This window comes from Lissotriton helveticus, chromosome 2_1 (genome assembly GCF_964261635.1).
Source record: "Lissotriton helveticus chromosome 2_1, aLisHel1.1, whole genome shotgun sequence".
Taxonomy (NCBI): domain Eukaryota; kingdom Metazoa; phylum Chordata; class Amphibia; order Caudata; family Salamandridae; genus Lissotriton; species Lissotriton helveticus.
The window spans coordinates 366718187-366743067 of record NC_136059.1 but is presented as its reverse complement, the minus strand read 5'-3'; positions in this window follow the sequence as shown (position 1 = coordinate 366743067).

Below are 24881 nucleotides of genomic sequence, written 5' to 3'. Positions count from 1 at the left end.
TAGAGCATACACATGGTTGCCATCTGATTTTTCTGGCACATGTTACGTGGCATTTTTGCTTCCCCCTCCATACACTGCTGTTTCCGATTACCATAAGACGAGATATGGTAGAGGTGTAATCGAGGTGTACGGGGGGGTAATAGAGAATTAAAACTTAGACGTTTGGAGGCTATGTGGATTCTCCGCCTCCGTACAGTTGATCACGGTTTGAATTTTGACCATGAGATGCAATATTTTCTGGGTGATTAACTGAAAGATCTCCCGTGACAGCCCCCTCTGTTGTATGCCATATGCATACACCCACGTACACGCTATATACACACTACGTCTCCTGTCATCCACTGTAGTTTTGATATAATGTGAACCATTATTTGTATTATATTACTGTAACCATTCAATTGTTTTACGGTCGGACACACCCTCAATAAGGCACATATGAGGTGGGTCGCTCATATTTACAGAGTGACCCTTTATGGCGACTCAATTGTTATTACTTGTTTACCTTGACGCAACAAATATTGATTAATTTTTAATTTTAGGATTTACGCTAAGTTAGCAACTTTACTTACATGTTTTTGTACTGTATTCTCAAGATATTTGCATTGAGTAATTGTATATATCTGTATTATTCACTGCCTTAGCCAGTGATATGATTAACTTTTACATTGTATAGATCTCTGCATGACCATACCTTCTCTTAATCCTATGAATAATAAGCACCCAGCATGATTTGTGGATGCATCACTTATGCATGCCTTATTCTACTATCCGCTTTTCATTTACACTTTAGCTTCAGTATTTCCCAAACAAGTATAAATTTGTACCACTTCGGTTGTACGAACAATAGGAATCCAGCATTACTTGTGAACGTTTATTAATGCACTCCCTTATAACAATTCTTTTCCTCGTTTGCCCTTCCATCATTTATGCTGGAAGACGCTATAGATAAGTAGGCACATTTATCCACTTCCGGTTTAATTTTAACGTTCTAGCTTACCTGATACGGGTCCTCTTTATGCTACTTAAGCATTTCCGGGTAGACATCACGTGTCCGCACCCGGATCCACAGTGCAGGAGCACCCATCCTGCCGGCTTTTCTCCCGCGACTCGGGTAAGATTTTAATAATCTCTTTGAAGATCATAGTCAAATTCCGACTTAATCGTGTAACTCTTAACATTAAGTTAAGGTTACTTATAGTCATGATAGATGATCTCTGCAATGCATATCTGAATGCTCGCTAAAATATAATGAGAGCGGGTAAACTGATACTCTCGCCCCACTTTTTCCTTGGATTCTTCATTTCCGTATCCTGGACATACCGCGACTACTTTTCCAGGATACACGCTGTAGAGCTTGAACGTACTCCACAGCCGCATGATTTGCTGCCCTTTCTACTAACAAGACTTCTTCAGAGAAGCCAACTAAGAACACACAACACTCAACTTACAAGGTGAGGTGTTGGTTCATTTTATTACAGAAACGATAATATGTCTTAGACAGACTCACTCATTTTCTATAAAATACTATCAGGTCACAGATCTGAAAGATATTATCATTTCCTTCCCCAGCCAATCTGATGAGGATCAGACTGTGATAAAACTAACCAATACTACGATTGAAAATCACTTTACCTGGTCTCGAGCGGGGCCGGGTTGGAATTATCACCGGCTAAGCGGTGAGTTGTTTTTTACTAGTGACATTAGGACTAGTTTGAGACACATTCACATGTGTTCTTTATTTGTTCAAGACTCTTTTGTAGACCTCACTCCCTAGACCCAGTATCTTATTTTTCCCTTCTTTCCTTCTTTTTGGTAACGCTATAGACCTGTGGCATTGTACCTCTCTACTACAGGTAGGAAGCGCACATTTTTGGAGCTTTAACCAAGTAACTGTTCCATTTCTATTAGCTTTCTTGAAAGTCTTTTCATACACATATTGCACTTCTCTAAGCATAACCACATCCCTCACACCGTGGGCCCCCCCTGTCCCCACTCCTATTCTCGCTATGCGCCGCCACACCAATTTTCTTTTTATCATTAAACTACTATTCTTACCGGCGCCACAAACGTACTCACTCCCACATCACCACATCACTTGATCAACACCCTAAGACTTCCATACCGGACGGGGACGGTGTTGTGTGCTTTCACGAAAAAGTTACTGTATATTGTCACTACACTCATCTTCACATTTCACTATCACTTGAGACACCCACCTAAACATGTATTGTTCATTGTAATAGTACTATGTACTCCATCCTCTACTTTTTGTATCCTCCCCAGCCCTGAGGAGTCGTTAAAGTATTGTATCACTTTACGACGAAACACGTGTCGGCTGGCTATCCACAACAATAAAAGAGGAGTCGTACTACCTTTCGTCTTCTTTTGTCTACAGAAAAGAATTACTGAACTTTTATATGTCCATTGAGACATCCTTTTTGTACTTTCTTCATTGGTGTGCAACAGGTTTTGCTGGTAAAGGCACGTATTTTGTTTGTCATGATAGAGCATACACATGGTTGCCATCTGATTTTTCTGGCACATGTTACGTGGCATTTTTGCTTCCCCCTCCATACACTGCTGTTTCCGATTACCATAAGACGAGATATGGTAGAGGTGTAATCGATGCGAAAGATACTGTCGCACAAGAAGCTGGAGACTTCTTTAAGGGTTTCCTACCCTTTTGGGGTCCTATGGCTAATAGTAGGAATATTCGTCAGCTTACGAGAGTGGTTGAGGCCACTATTAATGAGACTGCAGGTGCCCTTAGCAATATTACAGCTGAGCTTCAAGCGGATCGCCTTGTGACATTACAGAACCGCTTTGTTCTAGATATTATACTTGCAGATAGAGGTGGGTTATGCAAATTGATTAGATCTAGTTGCTGCGTTTTCATACCAGATAAAGCCCCGACAGTGTACCAAGCCATCTCTAGACTACATAAGATCTCTGAGTCTATTCATGTGGACGAAGGAGACTGGTCGTTGATGGGATGGTTATGGGAATTGCTGTCCAAATGGGGATGGAAGATTCTGATGTTCCTTGGTATGGCGTTAGCTATCCTTTTCTCGTGTTGTTTATGCATCCAGTGTGGTCCCGCCATTTGTAGTCTTTGTGCTACGATCTGTGTGAGAAGACCAGTCCCGAGAGAAGTGAAGGATAATAAGAGGATGTTACAGCAACACCTTGATGACCTGATGAGAATAGATATAGACCTAGATTCAGATTGACATGAGTTTAGGTTATTGCCTACGTAATGGCAAAAGGAGGGTCTGACGTTCTGTGATTTTGCGTGCTTTTAAAGTGCACGACTTTCTTTTCTAAACATGGGTTTTTGCCATGCGTCGTGACTGCCATCTGGTGTTGCCTTTTACGTAGGCCTCAGAAGTTAGTCTGCGAGCAAAGCAGTCTGACCTTTTGTGGGTCATGTGTACATTAACTAAGGTTTCCTTCGTGCGCTGGAGTTAATTTCAGAAGCTGGCCTTTCACCTGGAATTGACCCTGCCAAGCCAATTTCCCTGCAAGATCGTTATCCACTTTCCTAATCACCATTCAAGACATTTGTTAACTTTTAAGTTTCCTTACGTTTCTCTTATCTTGCACATTATCTGAAACTACTTTTCTTTACTGTTTCTTCATTTCATGGGTTACGCTTTCAATTAAGGGTTTGTCCGGGCCTTCCAGATTATTATTTAGATATGCCTAAATATTAACTTGTGGGTTGGGACACTGTAAAATGAGCTTTACTATATGAAGCTGTGTGATGTCATGTACTTTCTATTGGTGGAATTTTGGTGCAGGGGCGTGCATTTTAAATGTACCTTTTTGTGTATAAATAGGGATGTCTCGCCTCAGTTAAATTGAGCAGTTTCTTGAGTTGTACACCGTGTTCTATTACTGGGATTTCTGCTACTAGCTGCAGCTAATAAATTTGATCTCTGACGCCACCTAGAAGTATTCCGTGTCTCTGTATACCAAGGCAAGGGAACCCAGAGGACTTTGGGCGTGTCCCTGGCACCGCTGGGTACTTGAAATCCCAGTTCTTCATAACAAGCCTATTAACGAATCCAAAGACAGCATTTACGAAAGACAATGTCACAAGCCAATTAAAAATATGGGAGTAGCGGGGGCGCGGCTTCGCTCTCATACTCTACTACAGTAGTCTCGCAGAGCAAGCAGTGAATGCGCACTGCCGCTAAGCTCGACCTAAAAAATTATAGCTTTATTTAAACTCAATCACTGACATGGTGGTCTGCTGACCCCAGCAGGCCACCATCCCTGTAATTTTTGCTATTCCTAGAGGGTCGCAAATTGCAACCTACCTCATTAATATTCATGAGGTAGGTCATTTGCGATCCCCAAGAATCGCAAAAAGTGTTCTACACACTTTCATGCATGCCGTTTTGCGATTTCCTAATTGCGAATCGCAATAATTCGCAATGAGGGAATCGCAACATGGTGCATTGATGCATCTGGCCCACAGAGTGGAGGAGACAAGACCTCCGCTTGTAGATTAGTGAATCGCATTTAGTAGTACTTGAGTAGTACTATGGTTGTACTACTAAGCATACTACAAACTATAGTTTGCTACTAGGTCCCCTTGCATGTTTTAATTATTTTTGTTTCCCAGTTTCAAGATGTTTTTTGTTGGGTGTGATATTTTTAGGCTGTTAGCTGCTATTTATCATTTTCATAAACAGTTATGAAGTAAATTAGTTTGATGTCAATGATAACTGACAGAAAATCTTAAACAATGTTTGTAGAATCGAAATGCATGCAGGGAAAAATTTATTTTATTGCCAAATGCAAGGTAATTCTTATTCTTCCTAAACTTGTTCCATAGGACAAACAAAGGAGAGATTGTAGCTTAACATTTCAGAATAAATAAAAAAATATAATTAAGAATATTTCGGGTTCAAAAGTGTACAGATGCGTGTTTTTTAAAATGTATTTTACTGATTTTCTTTGCATGACATGACATCAGTGCGTTAAGCAGACAACAACAATACAATGCAGTCAAACATGTCATAAACAAAATGCTAACATGTCTTTATGGTAGAGCAGTGTTTGCCCGGCATTAATAAAGGGCAAGTAAAACAGACATGTGATAATTTAAATAATAGCAATTATAACTGTGAAATCTGCTTGTAACATGAGCGAGTTGTGTTGTGTGACTGGGCTGGGGGTGAGTAAACAGTCTCAGGTGTTGATAATGTGTCAAGGGCGTCTCGTAAGTGTGGTGATTAGCGTCACAGGAAAGGAGGGACACCAATACGATCAAGTCGGTGCGAATTTAGCAGGTTGGGTGACCATTTGCCTGCCAGTGGGTATGATGGAGCTGTGGCCTTCCGGTGTGTGGCTCCCGATTTTTCCTGTGTTCTTCCGCTCCTGTGTCTAGCTAGCCCACAATCAGGTGTGTGATTGTGATATCCCTTTAGTAGTGACGGGATACGTTTTATGGTGGGCACGTGCCGTTTTTCACTTCAATGTTAATTAGATAGGTTTCCCAACATTCGCTACCAGTCCTTGAGTCCTCTTTTGTTCAAAGCAACTTAAGGGTGTTCCCTTCCGCGCGTGTCCATGTCAGCAATGTGGTCAGCCAGCGCTGGAGCCGGGGGGAGGGGGAAGGGGTGGTTGGGCACCTTCCACAACATCTCTATCTGCTTTTTGAATAGGACTAGAGTCAGGTTGATGAACCTGTAAAGGTGTCTGTCACCCTTGGCTCTGGTGATATGTCACAACAGGCAGGATTCAAGTGTGGGTAGGAGGGTGTGTTCTGCAAGCTTGGCAACTGTGGTAGTAACCTTGCACCAAACTGTTTGTAGCATCGGGCGTTCCCATATCATATAGTAGAAACCAGCGTTCACCAGGATTCAGGGTCGATAACATGTGTTTAATGCACTAAGGGGAGAGGTAAGCGTGATGCATGTAATTGAACTGTTTGAATCAAAATCTGGATTGCGGGATACCTCTATCACTTTGAAGCGCTCTGGACCAAGCCTTGGCTGATATTGTTTGTGGTAGGACCATGTTCAATGTAGCGCGTGTCCCCTCTGCATACCTTTGTGATATAGGATTGAGGGATGTATATAGAGTGGTGATGGCATGACGTGTGCTGTCATGAGTGAAGAGCATATGTAATGTGGGGGATAAAGGAGGTTCCAGTTCCCTAGCATGCCATGTAGTATGCAATGCATGTTGTATGGAGTGGAATATCCGAAAATAACCAGCCCATGTACACTAAGTATCCATAATGTCTTGAAAAGACATGAGCTTCACCAGTTGTTCAACTTCAGCTTCCCTCCAGGGACCCTTGTCATACTGCTGAGTCACGGTAGGTTCCATATCTCTATGGATAGGTAGTATGGAATGTGGAGCCCTTTGCTGTGTACAAATCTATGCCAACATATACAAGCCACAGTCATCTGCCGAGTCTGACACCAGAAACGAGTGTCTAGGTCTGACAGCCATGTATAAATGATCATCCTACATAGAATCTCTTGAGCGATTTCTTGTTGGGGCATGCAGTCATTTGTAGCCAGGACATTAGGCACTGTAGCTGTGACGATGCATGGTACTGCTCAAAATTGGGTGGGCCAAGTCCTCCTATAGTCAGGGGGCATTGTAGTGTGGCGAGAGTGAGCCGGCGGGGTATTAATTTGAGCAGGAGGCCATGCACCTTACAAAAGAAGCTTTGGGGAGCACTATCCGGAGTGCTGCAAAAGAGTAAAGCAAGCATGGTAGGACCAGCATCTAGGAGATCGCCACCCGACCTAGTGGGGATAAGGATAGGGATCACCAAAAGGGCAAAGGCTTCTGGATATATCCCACCAACTTGTCTATGATGCCATCCTTGATGTCGATTTCCGAGGGATATATCTGAACACCCATATATTTAAAACTGTCATAACACCACCGTAAACAAAGTACCGGGGGAGGCAGCCCTGTGTAATTTGGAGAGTGGTGCCAGGGTAAACAGGCATGATTTAGGCCAGTTTATATTTAGCATTTAGCATTAGGCATGGTAGGGAGACCTTCACTTCTCAAAATAAATACTAGGGCATCGTCTATGTATAAAGAGATGACATGATGTGCAACCAACTCCCGAATTCTCCACTGATGTTCCTGTTGCCATAGTGGGCAGGCCGGCAGTTCCATTGCAAGAGCAGAAATGAGTGGGGAGAGCGGGCACACCTGTCTAGTGCCTCTCTGGATTGCGAAGCTGTCTGAAATCAGCTGGCCTGTTTTGACCTGCGCCGTTGGGCTATTGTACAGTGTGCAGATCCAACCCAGATAGCCAAGGCTGAACCCCGTGTCTTCAAGGGTCAGCAGGAGGAAGTCCCAACTCAAATGCCTTTTCAATATCTAGTGACACTGCTACCTGGCCATGGGCTTCTGGAGGTATCACTTGTATGAGGCATAATAGCCAATGGATATTAGTGAAAGTGCTACTTCCAGGTATGCTTCCTGACTGTTCTTCATGCACAAAAGTCCTGATAATGGGGAGCAGACGGTTCACTAGTATTTTGACTAAGATTTTATAATCTAGGTTCAGAAGTGAGAGAGGGCAATAGGAGCGGATGTCCAGTGGATCCCTGCCAGGTTTGGGTATGAGTATGATCAGGGCTTCTCAGAGTAAGACCAGAAGATACCCTTTAAACATCTCCAATAGGTGTTAAGTACTGTGAGAGGAAAAGGTGGCATAATACGTGATCAGCACCACGTCTGTGCCCGGCGTTTTGTTCCGAGCAATTTGGGAGATAGCTGCACGTATTTCCTCCAACTGCAGAGGCTTGTTCAATTCCCACTGCAACAGGTTCAGTTTGGTCAGCAGTTGGTCATATAGGAGCCTCTGTATGTGTCCTGGTGGTGGTGAGTTTGTCACTTCATACAATCGTTGATAGTACTCTCGGAATTTAGTGTTGATGGCTGTCTGTGATGTGACTATTGTGCTGTTATCTAGTCTAATCACCCTGATCATGGTCTGACGCTAGCCTTCCTTTCCCAACCATGCCAGCAGTCTCCCCGAGCGATCCTCCTCGGCATGCAGCATTGCCAGACACTGCTTGTAATCGGAGGAGCTTCCAGTGCTTAATTTGTAAAGTAAGAAGTGTAGGTGCTCAAATGTTTTCTTAGGAGGCCACTACCCACTTTCCTAGCTCCACCCACATCCTCCATTGGCTCCAGCCACTTCCACCAGTGGCTCGATTGACATATATATAAAAAAGGGAGAGGGACCCCTTGTATAAACCAAGGGAATAGGGTGCTATTGACAAGTGAGAAACAAGTAATCCCTTATGCAAAAGAGCTAATAACACTAAGCTTGACTCACATCTGACTTATACCTTTAGAGAAGTACAGTACTACAATTAATACAATAGACTCCCACAAAACAATATTCACATTGATATTCTGACACTCAAAGATTATCACAAAAAATCACTTTTTATTTAAAAAGCCTTTATATACATTGCTATATTTTATCAAAAATTATCGCATGTATTATGTCCCCAAATTCACCTACAACGTATCTTGTTTAAAAAACACACAATGCATATAGTACAATAAAAAAAATAACATAACATAAAGAGAGAGAAAAGTTTACACAATATACTTTGTCATTCTTAAAACATATTCAATGGAACAATTCAATAACTAGGCCTGGATACACTATTTCTTTTGGTATCTACAGATCCAATTATTTCCATGGATTATGTCACCAGTGTGTCAAGCGTTTCGAAGGCTTTTGTCAATACTCCATCTTTTTCAAGACAACAAATTTTGCAAGTCTCTATGTAAAACCTTGTATTATTGCCCCTGTTAAAAACCTGTATAAAACAAATGTATATAAAAATCTTGTATTTAAATGATACCTTTATAATTGTCAAACAAATCAACTTTCAATGTCAAACATTTTACATGGCAAACAAGTAAGAGGTACATTTGTACTCCTCACTTTCTTGTGTGAAATAAGAATATATTTACACCATCAGTACTGTTTGCATTTGTCTATTGATTGGGCTATCTCTACATAATCTATTTGAGCCCAATTCTTCCTTACGGGACTAATAATTCCAGTTATTATTAAAAAGTTATTAAACAAAATATAGCAATTGTCCCACATGTGTTTGATCAAAATATTTTTTCACCATCACTTTTCATAGCTAGACTTTGTCTGTTGGTTCAATTATTTTGACATAATTTAATACGGCCCAATTCTTTCCATGGTAGCCGGTATTTGAGGTTAAACCTAATCTAACAATCGTCCCACATGAGACTTCCCTGCCAATCTAACTCTAAAATCGATTACAGGGGAAGACTCAATTCATTACCTTCTTATTCGTGGAAGCACTTCTAGGTATATATATAATAATTCCTCCGTCAAAGGATACCTTTAGTAACATCTTTATTCGCCAACACATGTACGGTCTGTTCTTTGTGGTATCTCACCTGATTAATCAGATGGATATAGCTTTAAAATTCCTCCCCGGGATTAGATGGCCGGTATGGCGCTGCTTATGTCTAATATAACGCTCTTTTTGCATTTATATGACCTACGAAAGAGAAATTATTGTTACATACTGCTAAAAATATCACTATGGTTTTGCTATTAAAATCACGGAGTACATTAGTTGAGATCCTACCTCCGTTATGCCGGTGCTTTCCGGTGCTTAGCACTGGCACTTAATTATCAGGGTTGGGTCTACATGCATTTTGCTGCACATCTTTGATTTTTATATGTTTAATTTACCTCACTACTGTACTTGTCATTAAGTGTTGTGTTCAACTTCTCATCTACAGTGCTGCTCCTCTTCCGGCTCCCAATTGAGACTGTCCTAGTGAAGTGTGTTGTGGGTGCAGCTGTGAGATGGGGGGCTTGGGGGGGTGCCGACCACCGGGAGGTCTCCCCCCCCCGGCTGTTTGGGAGGGCTTCGGGGGGGAGGGGGTTCTCTTCCTTTCCAGACCCTTCTAGAAGTTTCTGTTGGTCTGCTTTTTAGTAGGTTTCTGGCAGCCCAACATATAAGACTCCTTGACTCCTCCCCTCCGCCACCATTTTGGGTTTGGTGACCTGGTGGCTGGAGGCTTAGCGTAATTTTTGTTGAGGTTCTGTGAGGTGATAAGTTGATATATTTAGCTTTATATTTAGCTTTAGTATATTTTGTTGTTGTCAGCCACATCTATGGAAGATCACCGCGTGCTGGAGGCTCTGCGCCTGTTGTCTGAGGCCGGCCGCATGGATCTGGTGATCGGGGGGGCCCCGGCGCGTCCTTCGCGCCAGGCCTCGGCTGGTGTGGCGCAGTGGTGGCGGCCTGTTCGTCGCCGAAGAAGCGCCGGTCTCAGGGGGTAAGTGAGCGGGGCCGCTCCCGGACTCGGAAGGCGGCCCCGTCGGCAAAGGTGCGGGCGGGGACTGAGGAGGTGTCGGGTGTTTCGCGCGACCCCCCGGGTGCAGGAGCGGGGTTCGCGTTGGCGCTTCAGGTGACCGGGCGCTCGTCTCTAGGCGCTGGTGGCGATACAGGTGTTGGTATGTCTGAAGCTTCCCCGGCGGCTGTTCTCGGCCGTGGAGGCCGTAAAAGGAGCGCGAAGCGCTCTTCGTCTCTGACGTTCATGGAACGGCAGGAGGGGTTGCGTGACGGTGCTCCACAGCGCGGTGCTCGTAGAGGATCGATTGCTTTGGGTGAGGGGAGGGGCGGTTGTGTGGAGGGCAGGGAACTTCTTTCATTGCATCATTTGGCTCCTGGTCGGGTTCAATTTGATCAACACTTGTTGAATGCGGTGAATATAGCGGTTTATGATGTTCCTCAGGACGATCTAGGCCAGGCTTCTGTTGATATTGACATTACACATGTGGAGGAGGCATATAAGGGGGCAGGTTTTGAGCATAGCCCCTTGTTGTTTTCTGGTCCTCCTTCGGAGCATGAAGAGGCTGGGTCTGTGTTGGGAAGCTCTAGGGGGGAAGGGGAGTGGGCTCAAGTTGGGGAGGGGGGGGTCAGTGCTAGAAATCTTTTGAAGGAAGGGGTCACTAGGTCAGGGGAGGGTCTTCAAGTCGTAGGTTTGTCTGAGGACGTTGTTTTACACGAGTTGGAGGGTAGGGTTGAACAGGGTGTACCTTGTTCCCTTTCTCATGTTGTCTGTGATGTGGGGCAGGGGGAGGTTTTTCCTGTTAGGGGTTTGGTTAGAGCATGGGTACTCACAAACTTTCTCTCGGGGGCCAAATTTACAGTGTGGTTTGTGGCCGAGGGCCGCACCGGTGGAGGTGGGGTCAGTGGGGGAGGGGGAAGGGGCTAGAAAGAAAAAAACTGTGACCATGAAGTTGAACACAGGCCCCTGCAGCTGACGCGTTCATCCACTGAGCCAACAGACCAGCATACACACACATCTCTCTTTCTCTCTCTCTCCCTATCTCTCCCTCCCTCTGTCTCCCTCCTTCTATCTCTCTCTCTCGCTCCCTCCTTCCCTCTCTCTCTGTTTCCCTCTGTCTCCCTCCCTCTCTTTCCTTCCCTCTCTCCGTCTCCCTCCATCTATCTCCCTCTATCTGTGTCCCACTGTCCATCTCCCTCGTCTGTCTCCATCCCTCCCTCTGTCTGTCTCCCTCGGTCTTTCTATCTCCCTCCCTCTGTCTGTCTGTCTGTCTCCCTCCCTCTGTCTGTCTCCCTCCCTGTCTGCCTGTCTCTGTCTGTCTGTCTGTGTTGTCTCCCTCTGTCTGTCTTCCTCCCTCTCTCCCTCTGTCTCCCTCCCTCTGTCTATCTCCCTCTGTCTGTCTCCCTCTATCCCTCTGCCTCCCTCACTCCCTCCCTCTGTCTCCCTCACTCCCTCCTTCCCTCTGTCTCCCTCCCTCCCTCCGTCCCTCTGTCTGTCTCCCACCCTCCCTCTGTCTCCGTCTGTCTTTCTGTCTCCCTCCCTCTGTCTGTCTGTCTCCCTCCCTCTGTCTGTCTCCCTCTGCCTCCCTCCCTCTGTCTGTCTCCCTCTGTCTGTCTTCATCCCTCCCTCTGTCTGTCTGTCTCCCTCTGTCTTTCTGTCTCCCTCCCTCTGTCTGTCTCCCTCCTCTATCTCCCTCTGCCTGTCCCCCTCCCTCTGTCTCTCTCTGTCTCTCTCTATCGCTGTCTCTATCTCTCTGTCTGTCTCTATTGCTGTCTGTCCCTGTCTCTATCTGTCTCTATCTCTATCTGTCTCACCTCACCCAGCTCTCACTCCCTGCTCTGCCCTCCACCTCCCTCACCCAGCTCTCACTCCCTGCTGCCCTCCACCTCCCTCACCCAGGCTCTCACTCCCTGCGCTGCCCTCTACCTCCCTCACCCAGGCTCTCACTCCCTGCGCTGCCCTCCACCTCCCTCACCCAGCTCTCACTCCCTGCTGCCCTCCACCTCCCTCACCTGGGCTCTCACTCCCTGCTCTGCCCTCCACCTCCCTCACCCAGGCTCTCACTCCCTGCTCTGCCCTCCCACCTCCCATACCCGGGCTCTGCTCTGCCCTCCCACCTCACAGGGCTCTCACTCCCTGCTCTGCCCTCCCACCTCCCTTACCCGGGCTCTGTTCTGCCCTCCCACCTCACAGGGCTCTCACTCCCTGCTCTGCCCTCCCACCTCCCTTACCCGGGCTCTGCTCTGCCCTCCCACCTCACAGGGCTCTCACTCCCTGCTCTGCCCTCCCACCTCACAGGGCTCTCACTCCCTGCTCTGCCCTCCCACCTCCCTTACCCGGGCTCTGCTCTGCCATCCCACCTCACAGGGCTCTCACTCCCTGCTCTGCCCTCCCACCTCACAGGGCTCTCACTCCCTGCTCTGCCCTCCCACCTCACCTGGGCTCTCACTCCCTGCTCTGCCCTCCCACCTCACCTGGGCTCTCACTCCCTGCTGCCCTCCACCTCCCTCACCCAGGCTCTCACTCCCTGCTCTGCCCTCCACCTCCCTCACCCGGGCTCTCACTCCCTGCTCTGCCCTCCACCTCCCTCACCCGGGCTCTCACTCCCTGCTGCCCTCCACCTCCCTCACCCGGGCTCTCACTCGCTGCTCTGTCCTCCACCTCCCTCACCCGGGCTCTCACCCCCTGCTCTGCCCTTCACCTCCCTCACCCGGGCTCTCACTCCCTGCTCTGCTCTGCCCTCCACCTCCCTCACCTGGGCTCTCACTCCCTGCTCTGCCCTCCACCTCCCTCACCCAGGCTCTCACTCCCTGCGCTGCCCTCCACCTCCCTCACCCGACTCTCACTCCCTGCTGCCCTCCACCTCCCTCACCCGGACTCTCACTCCCTGCTGCCCTCCACCTCCCTCACCCAGGCTCTCACTCCCTGCTCTGCCCTCCACCTCCCTCACCCAGGCTCTCACTCCCTGCTCTGCCCTCCACCTCCCTCACCTGGGCTCTCACTCCCTGCGCTGCCCTCTACCTCCCTCACCCGGGCTCTCAATCCCTGCTCTGCCCTCCACCTCCCTCACCTGGGCTCTCACTCCCTGCTCTGTCCTCCACCTCCCTCACCCAGGCTCTCACTCCCTGCTCTGCCCTCCACCTCCCTCACGCAGGCTCTCACTCCCTGCTCTGCCCTCCACCTCCCTCACCCGGGCTCTCACTCCCTGCTGCCCTCCACCTCCCTCACCCAGGCTCTCACTCCCTGCTGCCCTCCACCTCCCTCACCTGGGCTCTCACTCCCTGCTGCCCTCCACCTCCCTCACCCAGGCTCTCACTCCCTGCTCTGCCCTCCACCTCCCTCACCCGGGCTCTCACTCCCTGCGCTGCCCTCCACCTCCCTCACCCGGGCTCTCACTCCCTGCTCTGCCCTCCACCTCCCTCACCCGACTCTCACTCCCTGCTGCCCTCCACCTCCCTCACCCAGGCTCTCACTCCCTGCTCTGCCCTCCACCTCCCTCACCTGGGCTCTCACTACCTGCGCTGCCCTCCACCTCCCTCACCCGGGCTCTCACTCCCTGCTCTGCCCTCCACCTCCCTCACCCAGGCTCTCACTCCCTGCTCTGCCCTCCACCTCCCTCACCTGGGCTCTCACTCCCTGCGCTGCCCTCTACCTCCCTCACCCGGGCTCTCACTCCCTGCTCTGCCCTCCACCTCCCTCACCTGGGCTCTCACTCTCTGCTCTGCCCTCCACCTCCCTCACCTGGGCTCTCACTCCCTGCGCTGCCCTCCACCTCCCTCACCCGGGCTCTCACTCCCTGCTCTGCCCTCCACCTCCCTCACCTGGGCTCTCACTCCCTGCGCTGCCCTCTACCTCCCTCACCCGGGCTCTCACTCCCTGCTCTGCCCTCCACCTCCCTCACCCGGGCTCTCACTCCCTGCTCTGCCCTCCACCTCCCTCACCTGGGCTCTCACTCTCTGCTCTGCCCTCCACCTCCCTCACCCAGGCTCTCACTCCCTGCGCTGCCCTCCCATCTCACCCAGCTCTCAGTTCCTGCTGTCCTCTCCCCTCCCCCCTCCCATCCCCCTCTCCCCTGTGCCGTCAGCCTGGCTGACACAGCCTCCCGGGCACCCCAGTACTTAACACGTCTTTAAACAACCATTTGTTTGTTAATGTGGCTGGAATCGCCCGGGCCCCACTGCTGCTCCCCGAGGTGTTTACTTAAGTTAAAAAAAAGACACACAGGTGCGATGTCTCAAGCTCCGCGGGCCGCCACTGAAGGCTTGCCGGGCCGCTACTGGCCCGCGGGCCGTACTTTGAGTACCCCTGGGTTAGAGTAAAGGGTGTGGGTGAAGGAGCTATTGTTGAAAACAGGGGTGCTTCTATTTCTGGTTTCTCTGAGCTGGGTGTGGGTCACGTACCTGTTGAGGGGTCAGCAGAGGCTTGGCGAAATGTTTCGGATGTTGGTGTTAGGAATGCGGTTCCTTCTACATTTTCCCAGCATGGTAGGGGTTTTGGGAGGGTGGGTGGTGTTTCCGTTCGGGGGTTTTCAGATACTGTTCCTGGTTTTTCACAGGGTATGGTTGGATCCCATTTTGAGTATCAGCCTTCTGGTTGGGAGCGTTTTAGAAGGGTGTACATGGAGGGGAGTGGGATGCAGAAAGAGGGGGGGAGCAGGGGTTGGCGGAGAGAATTTCAGGTAGAGTGTCTTCTTCGGTGGTTGCGCCTACTGGAGTGGTTTCGAGTGATGATGAGAATGTGGTTGGGGATTCTCCTGTTAGAGGGGCACCTTTGAGGAGTGAGGGTAGGGTTTTGTCTCTTGATAGGTTGCAGTCGCAGTCAGTTAATCCAGTGGTTTTGCAGCAGCCTAGGGCTGGTACAGGTTTTGTTATGAGGGGCCCCAGCACACCAGTCCAAACTTTTTCTTTTCAGGTCGTAGATCATTTCGGCGGTCCAGACTCGGTAGGGCGTGGTCCAGTCCAATTTCGCCGAGGTGAAGTGAGGAGAGAGCCTAGCGCGGAGATCTCTATTCCACCGCGGGATCCCGTCGCAGTCAGCACACGAAGGGATTGCGCAACCTCGCTGGCCCCAACGAATAGCAGGTCTAGGTGGTCGACCTTGCCGTCGGCTATGGAGCTACAGAGTCAGCACGGGAGAAGGTACAGGCGTGTACAGTCTGCTCCCCCTCCAGGAAGCCGTTCTATTCAGTCTGAGATTAATGTTTCTAATGACGGGTTAGGTAAGACCCGAGGTGTTGTGGTCCATGACAATGTGGGGCTTCTGGAGATGGAGCCGGTGGTCTTGGACTATGATGATGACACTCCTGAGGAAGGAGAACTGTGTGAAGGGGCGGAGGGGGAGTCCTCTCATGTGTCCCGTAGTGTCTTTCAGGTGTCGTCCTTTGCAGAAAAGTCAAGGGAGAGACGAGAGCATGGCACATCCAGTAGGGCTTCTCGAGGAAGGACCATGTTAGATTTATCTGCGCCACGGAAGGAGGCGGCAAAGACAATTCATTTAGAGCCAGGTGAGAGAGCACTTACACAGGCCAAACCAAATATGGTGTCTGTGGGGACGGGAGTGGAGGGGGTTGGGGAGGTTGGGGAAGGGAGATTGTTGAAGGGGAGATATGTTAAGGATACAGGTGTAGATACAGTTTTGGTTCAGTTGAAGGTAAGACTGAAAGTGGTACAAATACGGATGCTGTAGAAGGAGTTAAAGACTCCCTACACAGTAAAGAGTTGAAAATTAAAAAACTGCCATATATGGGAGTCACTAAACCTTTGGGCGCTCATCTTATGTTAGCAACGAAAGAGCGCATTTGGAAGGGTGAGTATGTGGAGATATTGAAGCTCCTCCACCGTGAAGTTAGTTCTAAAGAGGGCTCAAAGGAAGAGGAGTATGAGCTGGCAAAACGCCCAAAGGTACCACTGACGATTGAGAATTGGACAGCGGCTTTTCTCATTTATGCAAGTGTTTATTGTGAGAAATTTCCAGAGCGCAGCGTTTCTATATTTAAATACATGGATGTGATTCGGAAAGCGCAGCTTACTGGTGGGGGATACGCTTGGGCCCAGTATGATGAGGAATTCAGGGCAAGGATGGCATGGGACTCGGAAGCAAAGTGGGGAGAGTTGGATACTGATCTATGGCAGCATACGATGGGGGCCGCCTCTGGGGGCAAGACCATTTTTACGGCCAGCGGTCTTCCTTTAATTTATCAGCCCTTTCAGGGGAAGCCCACCCGGGGAGGGGTGGGGAGTGGTTCAGGTTCACAGTCAGGAAATGGTGCTTGCTGGGATTTCAATAAGGGGTTGTGCACCAGAGAGTATTGCAAATATAGGCATGAGTGCTCGGGCTGTGGAAGGCGACACCCCTTGTTTAAATGCTGGGGGCCCAAGCCGGGAGGTGCCCAACAGGGGAATAAGGCAAGTTCAGGTGCGGCATGATCGTCACAGCAGTTTCGAGGGGGCCGGGGAGGTAGGGGCGCGCAGGGTTCTGGGCCAAAGGGCTCATACACCAGTTAAGCTGCCTCAGTTACAACGGGCCCTTCAGGATTATGAGAACGCAGCTGTTAAGCAGAGGCTATTGGAGGGCTTTCAATTTGGTTTTCGTTTGGGCTACCTGGGGCCAAGGCAGAGGCGATGGGCAGACAACTTAAAGTCAGCTTTCGAGCATAAGGCAGTGGTGCGAGACAAACTGAGTAAGGAAGTGCGTGAAGGTCGGATGGTAGGCCCTTTTCATGACTGGCTGATCCAGAATTTGATCGTGTCACCAATTGGTGTGGTCCCTAAAAAAGAGCAGGGACAGTTCAGACTTATTCAGCATTTATCATGGCCGGAGGGGTCTTCTGTGAATGATTTCATTGATGAGGAGGCTGCTTCGGTTTCATATTCCTCAGTTGACGTGGCCATGTCACTTGTGGTGACCGCGGGCGCAGCTGCTGAGATGGCTAAGTGTGACATTAAGTCTGCATTCCGGCTGCTTCCAGTCCATCCAGATGATTGGTGTCTTCTGGGTATCCATTTTGAAGGAAAATGGTACGTGGACAAAGCATTGCCGATGGGTTGTTCCATGTCCTGTGCTCTTTTTGAATGTTTCAGCACTTTTTTGCAGTGGCATTTCACACACCATTCTGGTCACTCCTTGGTTACGCACTATTTGGATGATTTCTTTTTTGTGGGTTCCCCGGGCTCCGCGGAATGCCAGGCAGCTCTGGACACTTTTCATGGGCTCATGGAGGAGCTAGGCGTGCCTTTGGCTCCTGAGAAGACTATGGGCCCTGCCACAGTTTTATCAGTTTTAGGCATTGAAATTGATTCTGTGACGATGCAGGCTCGCCTGCCGGAGGATAAGAAGACAAAAATGCTGGAACTATTGAGTGGTATGTTGTTGAAACAGAAGGTGCAGGTGAAAGAGATTCAAGTGTTGTTGGGACACCTTAATTTTGCGTGCAGAGTGGTGAGAGCGGGGAGGACTTTTTGTCGGCGGCTGGGCAGGGCTCTGGCTGGACGACACTTGCCGCACCATCTTGTGCATCTGTCAGCAGGGGTCAAAGAAGATTTGCGGATGTGGAAATGTTTCCTTGCTTCCTTTCATGGTGTGCCTTTGGTTAGAGACATTGATTTTCAGTGGGATGTGCAGATGTTTTCTGATGCTGCGGGCAGTGAGGGTTTTGGCTTGTACTGGAATGGGAGATGGTGTGCGGAGAGATGGCCGGAAGAATGGTTGAATGGGGGAAAGAGTATAACATTTCTGGAGCTTTTTCCTTTGCTGGTGGTTTTGACTCTGTGGGGTGAGGACTTGGCACACAAAAAAGTACTTTTTCGTGTGGACAACATGGCAGTGGTCGAAATTGTCAATCGGCAGTCAGCCAGAGACGAGCAGGTTCTGAAGCTAATGAGAGTCTTTGTGTTGGGTTGTTTGAAGCATGATATTGCATTTCGAGCCTTACACATTCCTGGTGTGGACAATGACATAGCGGATGCTTTGTCTCGTTTGCATCGGGGGAGATTCCGTGGACTGGCCAGGGAGGCGGACAGATCACTGACCCTAATGCCGATTCATCTGTGGCACGTAGGCAACAGCGGGTATTACAACTGGTGGTAGGTTCTTTGTCTATGTCCACGCGTTCAGCTTATTCTTTGGCTTGGAAGGAGTTCTTGGACTCGGGGGGCGGCCAGGCGTGAGGAGGTTTGGCGCCGCTCAGAGGATGTGATCCACTTTATTTTGCATCTTATGGATAAGGGTTTGTCTAGAGTCACCATCGCGGGCAAGTTGGCAGGGATTTTTCTTCATGGGTAAACTTTTTTGGGGATATTCTCCTTCAGCTGGTGAGATTGGCAAGAGAATGCTGGAGGGTTGGGCCAGGGAACGGGGAGGTTCCACAATGTCTAGGGCCGCTTTATCTTGGCAGACATTGGCCCGGGTATTAGCTGTCCTGCCTTCTGTTTGTAGCGATGATTTCGAATCTTGTTTGTTTTCCATGCTAATGGCCTTTATGTTCTTTGGGGCTTTTCGTGTTTCAGAATTGTTGGGGTCTAAGGCTAAGGTTGGTATATGTTGGAGAGATGTCTTCTGCTCCGAAGAGGGTGTTCATGTGTGGCTTTCTTGTTCCAAGACTGATCAAAGGAAATTGGGCAAAGGGGTATGGTTGGAAGTTCGTTTCCTTAAGATTACATGTCCTTTGCGGTTGGCTCGCCACTGGCGCAATTTATCAAGGGGTTCTGACGGTGATCTTGTTTTCCAGCACATTAACAAAGCTCCGGTTACAGCATACCAACTGCGCATGGTTTTGCGTAAAGCGCTGCAGCATATTGGTTTGGATGGGGACTGATTCGGGACACACTTGTTTCGTATTGGTGCGGCAACAGAAGCGCATAACAGGGGATGGTCTGAAGGGGACATCATGAAATTGGGCCGCTGGTCATCTAAGTGCTTTCAGCGTTATGTGCGGGGAGATGCGGGGGAGGCGCATGCGTCATCCTCTTTTCCTTGAGAATTCATTGTTTTCTCTTTTACAGGTTCTGTGGCAGGGCCTCGATCCCAAGCGGTGACGGTGTGGATTGTGGGCCATTCGTTCGTCAAGTGGGCCTGGGTTCAGGCTGCCCAAAGTTATTTTGGAGAATTGTTGGGATTTAATGATAAAATGTTTAATATTGTTTGGAAAGGTAAAGGGGGGATGCTTTGGAAGGAATTAATTCCGTGTCTTAACAAAAGTTTGGTTGGAAATTGTTGTCCAGATATTTTGGTAATCCACTTAGGCGAAAATGATCTTTGTGCAACAAAAGGAGTCGTTTTGTTGCGGGCCATGAAGAGGGATTTAAGTTTCATTAAGGAACGTTGGGCTGGTTGCCATGTTTTTTGGACCGAACTGATACCCCTCAGGATTTGGCGTGGAGCGGTGAGTCCGAGAGCAGTTGACAGGGCCAGAAAGAAGGTGAATACCGAGGTTTCTCGTTTTTGCCGTCAGCTGGGTTTTGGGAGACTTTCCCACAGAGAGATTCGTTTTGAGGCGGTAGAGTTTTTTAGGGATGATGGTGTCCATCTCTCCAGAATAGGCATGGACTTGTATTTGTTAGAGTTACGAGAGGTTTTGGCGAGGGCTTTGTCTATGCAGCGTTGAGGGTTTTTTGGTTTTCATACTCCCCTTTTTTCCTATTGGGGGGGCAGAAAGGGGAGGGGGGTGGCTGGTGTTGCCCCCCCTCCTTCCTGGGTGGCAGGGTCTAGTTGTTTCTGGGCAGTTGGTGTCAGAGTTTGGTTGATTGCTGTTCAGGTTTGTGTTAGCGACAGGGAAAGGATAAGTTGGTCATTGGTTGGATGATCATATTTTTTGAGGGTTTGACAGAGATGATGGGGCAGACAGGTGATTGGTTGAGGATGGGCCTGGTATGGGTAAGTTCGGGATTGATATGATGACGTTATGTTTATTAATGATGATGTAATATTTTATAATGTTGTTATAATGTTTTAAATGTTGTATTGCATGGGTGGGGGTGGGGCCATAAAGATTTTAGGGGAGGGGGTGGCAGCGGGGGTCAGGTTTATTTATTTATTTAGTGAGGTCTAGTTTTGGAAGGCGTTGCCGAGGTTTATGATTTTGTAATGTGCACCTGTTCCTAATAAAGCGGCCTTTTCCACACTTCAGTTTCTGGTCTGCTTTAACCCCCCCCCTCGCCCTCCCTCCCAATGAGCCTGCCCTGGCTGAGCCAAGACGACAATGGAGATTCATATGAATGAATCTCAATCCCAATCTGATATGCTGATGGCGGCCGCGGTCCTTAGTTTAGTGTTGCCGGCTCGGTAGGCAGGACACTGATTTGGGCTGGATTTTGGTTCTGCGGGGGTCGGGGCTGTGCGGCAGCAGGCAGCATGTGCAGATTTTTTCAGATTTCATTGTTGAACTCAGTCCTAGTGCGAGCGCAACTCGACGACAACATTGAGGACTGGCAGGCAGCACCAGGTGAGGCATGCAGGCCTACTTAGTTATAAAGCTAAGGCAGTGCAGGCAGTGTGTGTCCCGCCTCCCCACCACGAACCGGTAAATTAAGTAACTGGTAGCCAGGCCATGACATGATGCCAATAATATGCAGTGGTGGGTTTGTTTTCCCTCTTTGGCTCCCTTGGTCGCCTACCCTGCGTTGCCTTTTTCCAGCCCCTGGATAAATCACTCATCGTCAGACATGGATTAAATGAACTGGAGTTCTTTGACAAACAGGAACCATACAAAGGGGGAATTTGGTAACTTCCCCACATTGAGCTTTTCACGCAGGAAAAGTTAAGATACTTCTCGTCAATTGGACAGCTGAGTTGAAGCGTGAAGTAGGTGCGTTGCATTTCACCATTTTGGGATGTTATCGGGTTCAAATGATTGGAAATTATAAGTACTGCACTTTGAATCGTGGTCACAAAAAGTCATAGAATTGTTATAACAGTTGATTTTCAAGCAGGGGAATTGAGGATTAAGCTAACTCTTTTTTTTATTCAATAGGAACTTTAAAGAACATAAGGTGATTTTGAGCTGGCTACTCAGCTGTTTTCATCTTAAGGTGTTATTCTGTTCCGTGTTGACGTAGTGGCCATGTGCTCTGTCTTCCGTAAGGATGTTACATCTCCGAGGTGAAGTAAGATAACGACTTGAAGCTGTGAGCAGTACTACGGCGCTGCAGTTTGTCCTGTCATTACATGTACTCATCGAGGGAATTCCTTCAAAGGCAGTGCCCCAGCTCATTTCTCGCCGAGTCATCACAGAAATAAGCTGTTTTAATGAAAATGATACAGTAACTTGTTTAAGGTGGTGCAATTCTACATTGCGTTTTTCAGCCCGGAAGGCACTGAGTGGTATGTGTTTTTCATTGACATTTGTCACTTTTTGATTATGTAAAACAACAATGTGTTATCTTCACATAGTAATGTATTGTGCGATTTTTTTAGATACCTTTGACAATTAATTGGTGCTGCTCAGAAAAGAACTTTCCAGAAGTCTAGCAGGTCAGAAAGTGAAATCTGGCCTCTGTATAACTTGTCCCAATTCGAATTTAACACAAATATAATGCGTCAACGCGTTTCGGTGGTGCCAACTTGATAATGCCACCTTCTTCAGGACTTGAATAAATAATACTCCTTTCTTTAGTTCAATCTGTATTTCTTGGTTAAACTTTTACCGTGTCATATGTTCACGCAGATCTGGTTCAGCCGAGTTTACACGGCGCAGATAGAGCTTTACGGGCCTAGGCTTTCCCTCGAACAGGAGGAGTGAGAATCACAGCTGACGCCCAATTTACTCAAGCACCGCTAACAGCTTTGGAAAGCGCAATAGACGTAAGACCGTGAACCCTATTACCAAGAAGTTCAGGATAAGGACGTCTCCCTACTGGACTGATGACCAGAAGTTTTAACCTACTAGAGATCAATTTAATCCGTTCATGTAACATTTTCGAGGCAAGCTCAGTTTTTTAATGTTCAGCTGGCTTAAATTCGAATTGGGGCAAGTTATACAGAGGCCACATTTCACTGTCCCTTGTCTTGTTTACAACTATTTCGAATTAACCTTACAAATGCATAGTTGGTTTGCCTCTTTTATTATCTTTCCATGCAATATTTAGGTTCCGCCACTATTCTGAATTGCTTCTTATAGGATATGTTGTATTGTAAACTTGTAGGTCTTTCACTATTAGAGTGAGCCCATTGAAATGTTTTTATTATTGAATCTAATGATCTGATATTGTGATTTTTTATGTTGATGTATTATTAAATGTATATTTTTCTAATCTTTGTTTCACTGTATTCCTTATGGAGATGTTCCTAGTACATAACACATTTATTTGACATTGTTGTGATTTAATGGAGTTAATTGGTATTGGTGTGTTCAAAGGGAATCTTTATTTGCTTGTCAAAATAGGTGCTCTGTCTCTTTGGACGTTTAGAGACCCTCTCCTTGTTTTCAAGGTTACTAATATTTGATACAGTGCAGTACTCTACCTTGCATTGAAGAGAGAGAGAGTAAAAATGATCCATATCTATTATGATACAGCACATTTTTTCGCTCTCCAGCACTGATGCTCTTTTGGCTGAAATGGCCAACACGCGTAACCTTGTACCATGCTATAAGGGTGTGTGAAAGCTCTGGAGCATAGGTTTTGTATGGAAAGTGCAAAAATTATTCTTGAACACTTTTCACACTTTGTATGTGTACTGTACAATGCAGCACACAGGCAAAGTTGGAAAAATAAGGCGAAATGAAAACATTTTGCATTGTTACTCTTGCCTTGAGCAGGCATAAAGTTTTGTCACAAATCAAATCCTTATCTACAAATGTTTGCAGACAGGAATTTAAGTAAAAAACCCTTTAGTGGATGCAAAGGAGCACCCATGCACCACCCATGGAACACCCATTCGAAACAAAGTAATGTAAAGTAGTGCATAGCCATAGGTGCTGGAAGTAGAGGTGCTGGGGCTGCTTCAGTCCCCTGAAATAAACTTGCTACGGTTCAGAAGGTAAAAGAGCAATAAAGATGCATTTTTACCTTGTCCCCTTTCCTCTGCATTCAACGACAAGGTCACATTTCAGGTATAGCTTCTGACTTATTGCTCCGTATTCTTTTAACATGGTAACTGACATTTATTTTTCTTCCTCTGACTACAAATTGAGAGGCTTTTGTAAACTTAACTATGTGACAATGTCTGAGCCTCACAAGTGTAAAAATATAGGCTATAGGATGATTTTTAATACACAACAAAATTTAAGTATCTGTAAGTTAACTGTATAAATATTTTCAAAATAGTTATGAAAGCACAATTTGTTGTAATTCGGAATTGTAATGAAAACAAACGTTTTAATAGGATCAAAACAAATCAAGCCTCTTAAATTGACCATGTGCAAAAAATAAATATCCTCTGAAAGCCAATTTGCAGGCATTATTTTTTGTGCTATATAGCTGTATCAGTATAACTGCATGTCTCTGCAAAAGTAGTGTCAATTTCAATAGAAAATGTGTTTCTGTAAATGGCACTGTGCTCCCACAATATGTTTGCACAAAGTGCTCCAAAATACACCGCTGGCTACATACTACATTATTACCACTCTCCTGTTGAATGGCTGTGCCTCATTTGCTGCACTTGTTCTTTGTGTCTATGACTGCTGTTCTGTAACATTGATAGCAGCACTCCCACGCTGAAACTTGTTCCAGCACTTCTGTGCATAGCACAACTTTGCATTACTTTGGGGAACTTTTCAATGCAAATTCTGGTTTGTTTTGGATGGTAAAAATCCCACCCCAACCAACTCTCTGTGTCAGGTTTGCACCACTTTTGTGCCACAAAGCATTAGTAAATCTGGGACATAGTGTAGTGCAAGACGTCTGTGTAAGTACTCTCAATTGTCCTGTGCTTATTTGTTTGCAGCTGGGGATGTTTTCCTACAATGCTTCCCTCTAGCATTGCTTGTCTTTATTAATGGGCACATGGGCAGCAGATGACCATGTGTTCAGATTGAAGTAAATACATTTTAAAACATGCCAGAAACCCAGAAAAGGAGCACCCGCAGTGTAGACACAGCACACAGCTCATCCCTACCTAATGCAAGATGCACTGAGCATCGCACTCGCAGGAAGGCAGGCGCCCTGGTTTGACTCAACTGGACCTACTTAAGGATTAGTTCATATCCTTGGAACAGAAATGGAACATTGTGTATATCGGCGGGGCCTCCAAGCGTTTCAAGGGCAAATGAAAAGCTTATAAATGTCTATTTTGTATTCCTAGAAGAGAATATTTTGCAACTCTGTCGTTAAACATAACCAGAGGAGAAATGTTACAAATAGTTCATGAACTCCACATATGCCATGACTTGTGTTTGTAATTTACTTTTGAGGCATGTGACCTAAAACATGCATTTGTAAAGTGCAGATTCGCCCTTGGGTCTCTTTGCCCCAACATTTTATCGACCTATGAAAGATGACAGGCTTCTGAGTCCGATAAACTCCCAGGTGAGTTGTATGCTAGACAAATACTCAAAAGTGTGAACCTACCGGGAATCGAACTTACAATCT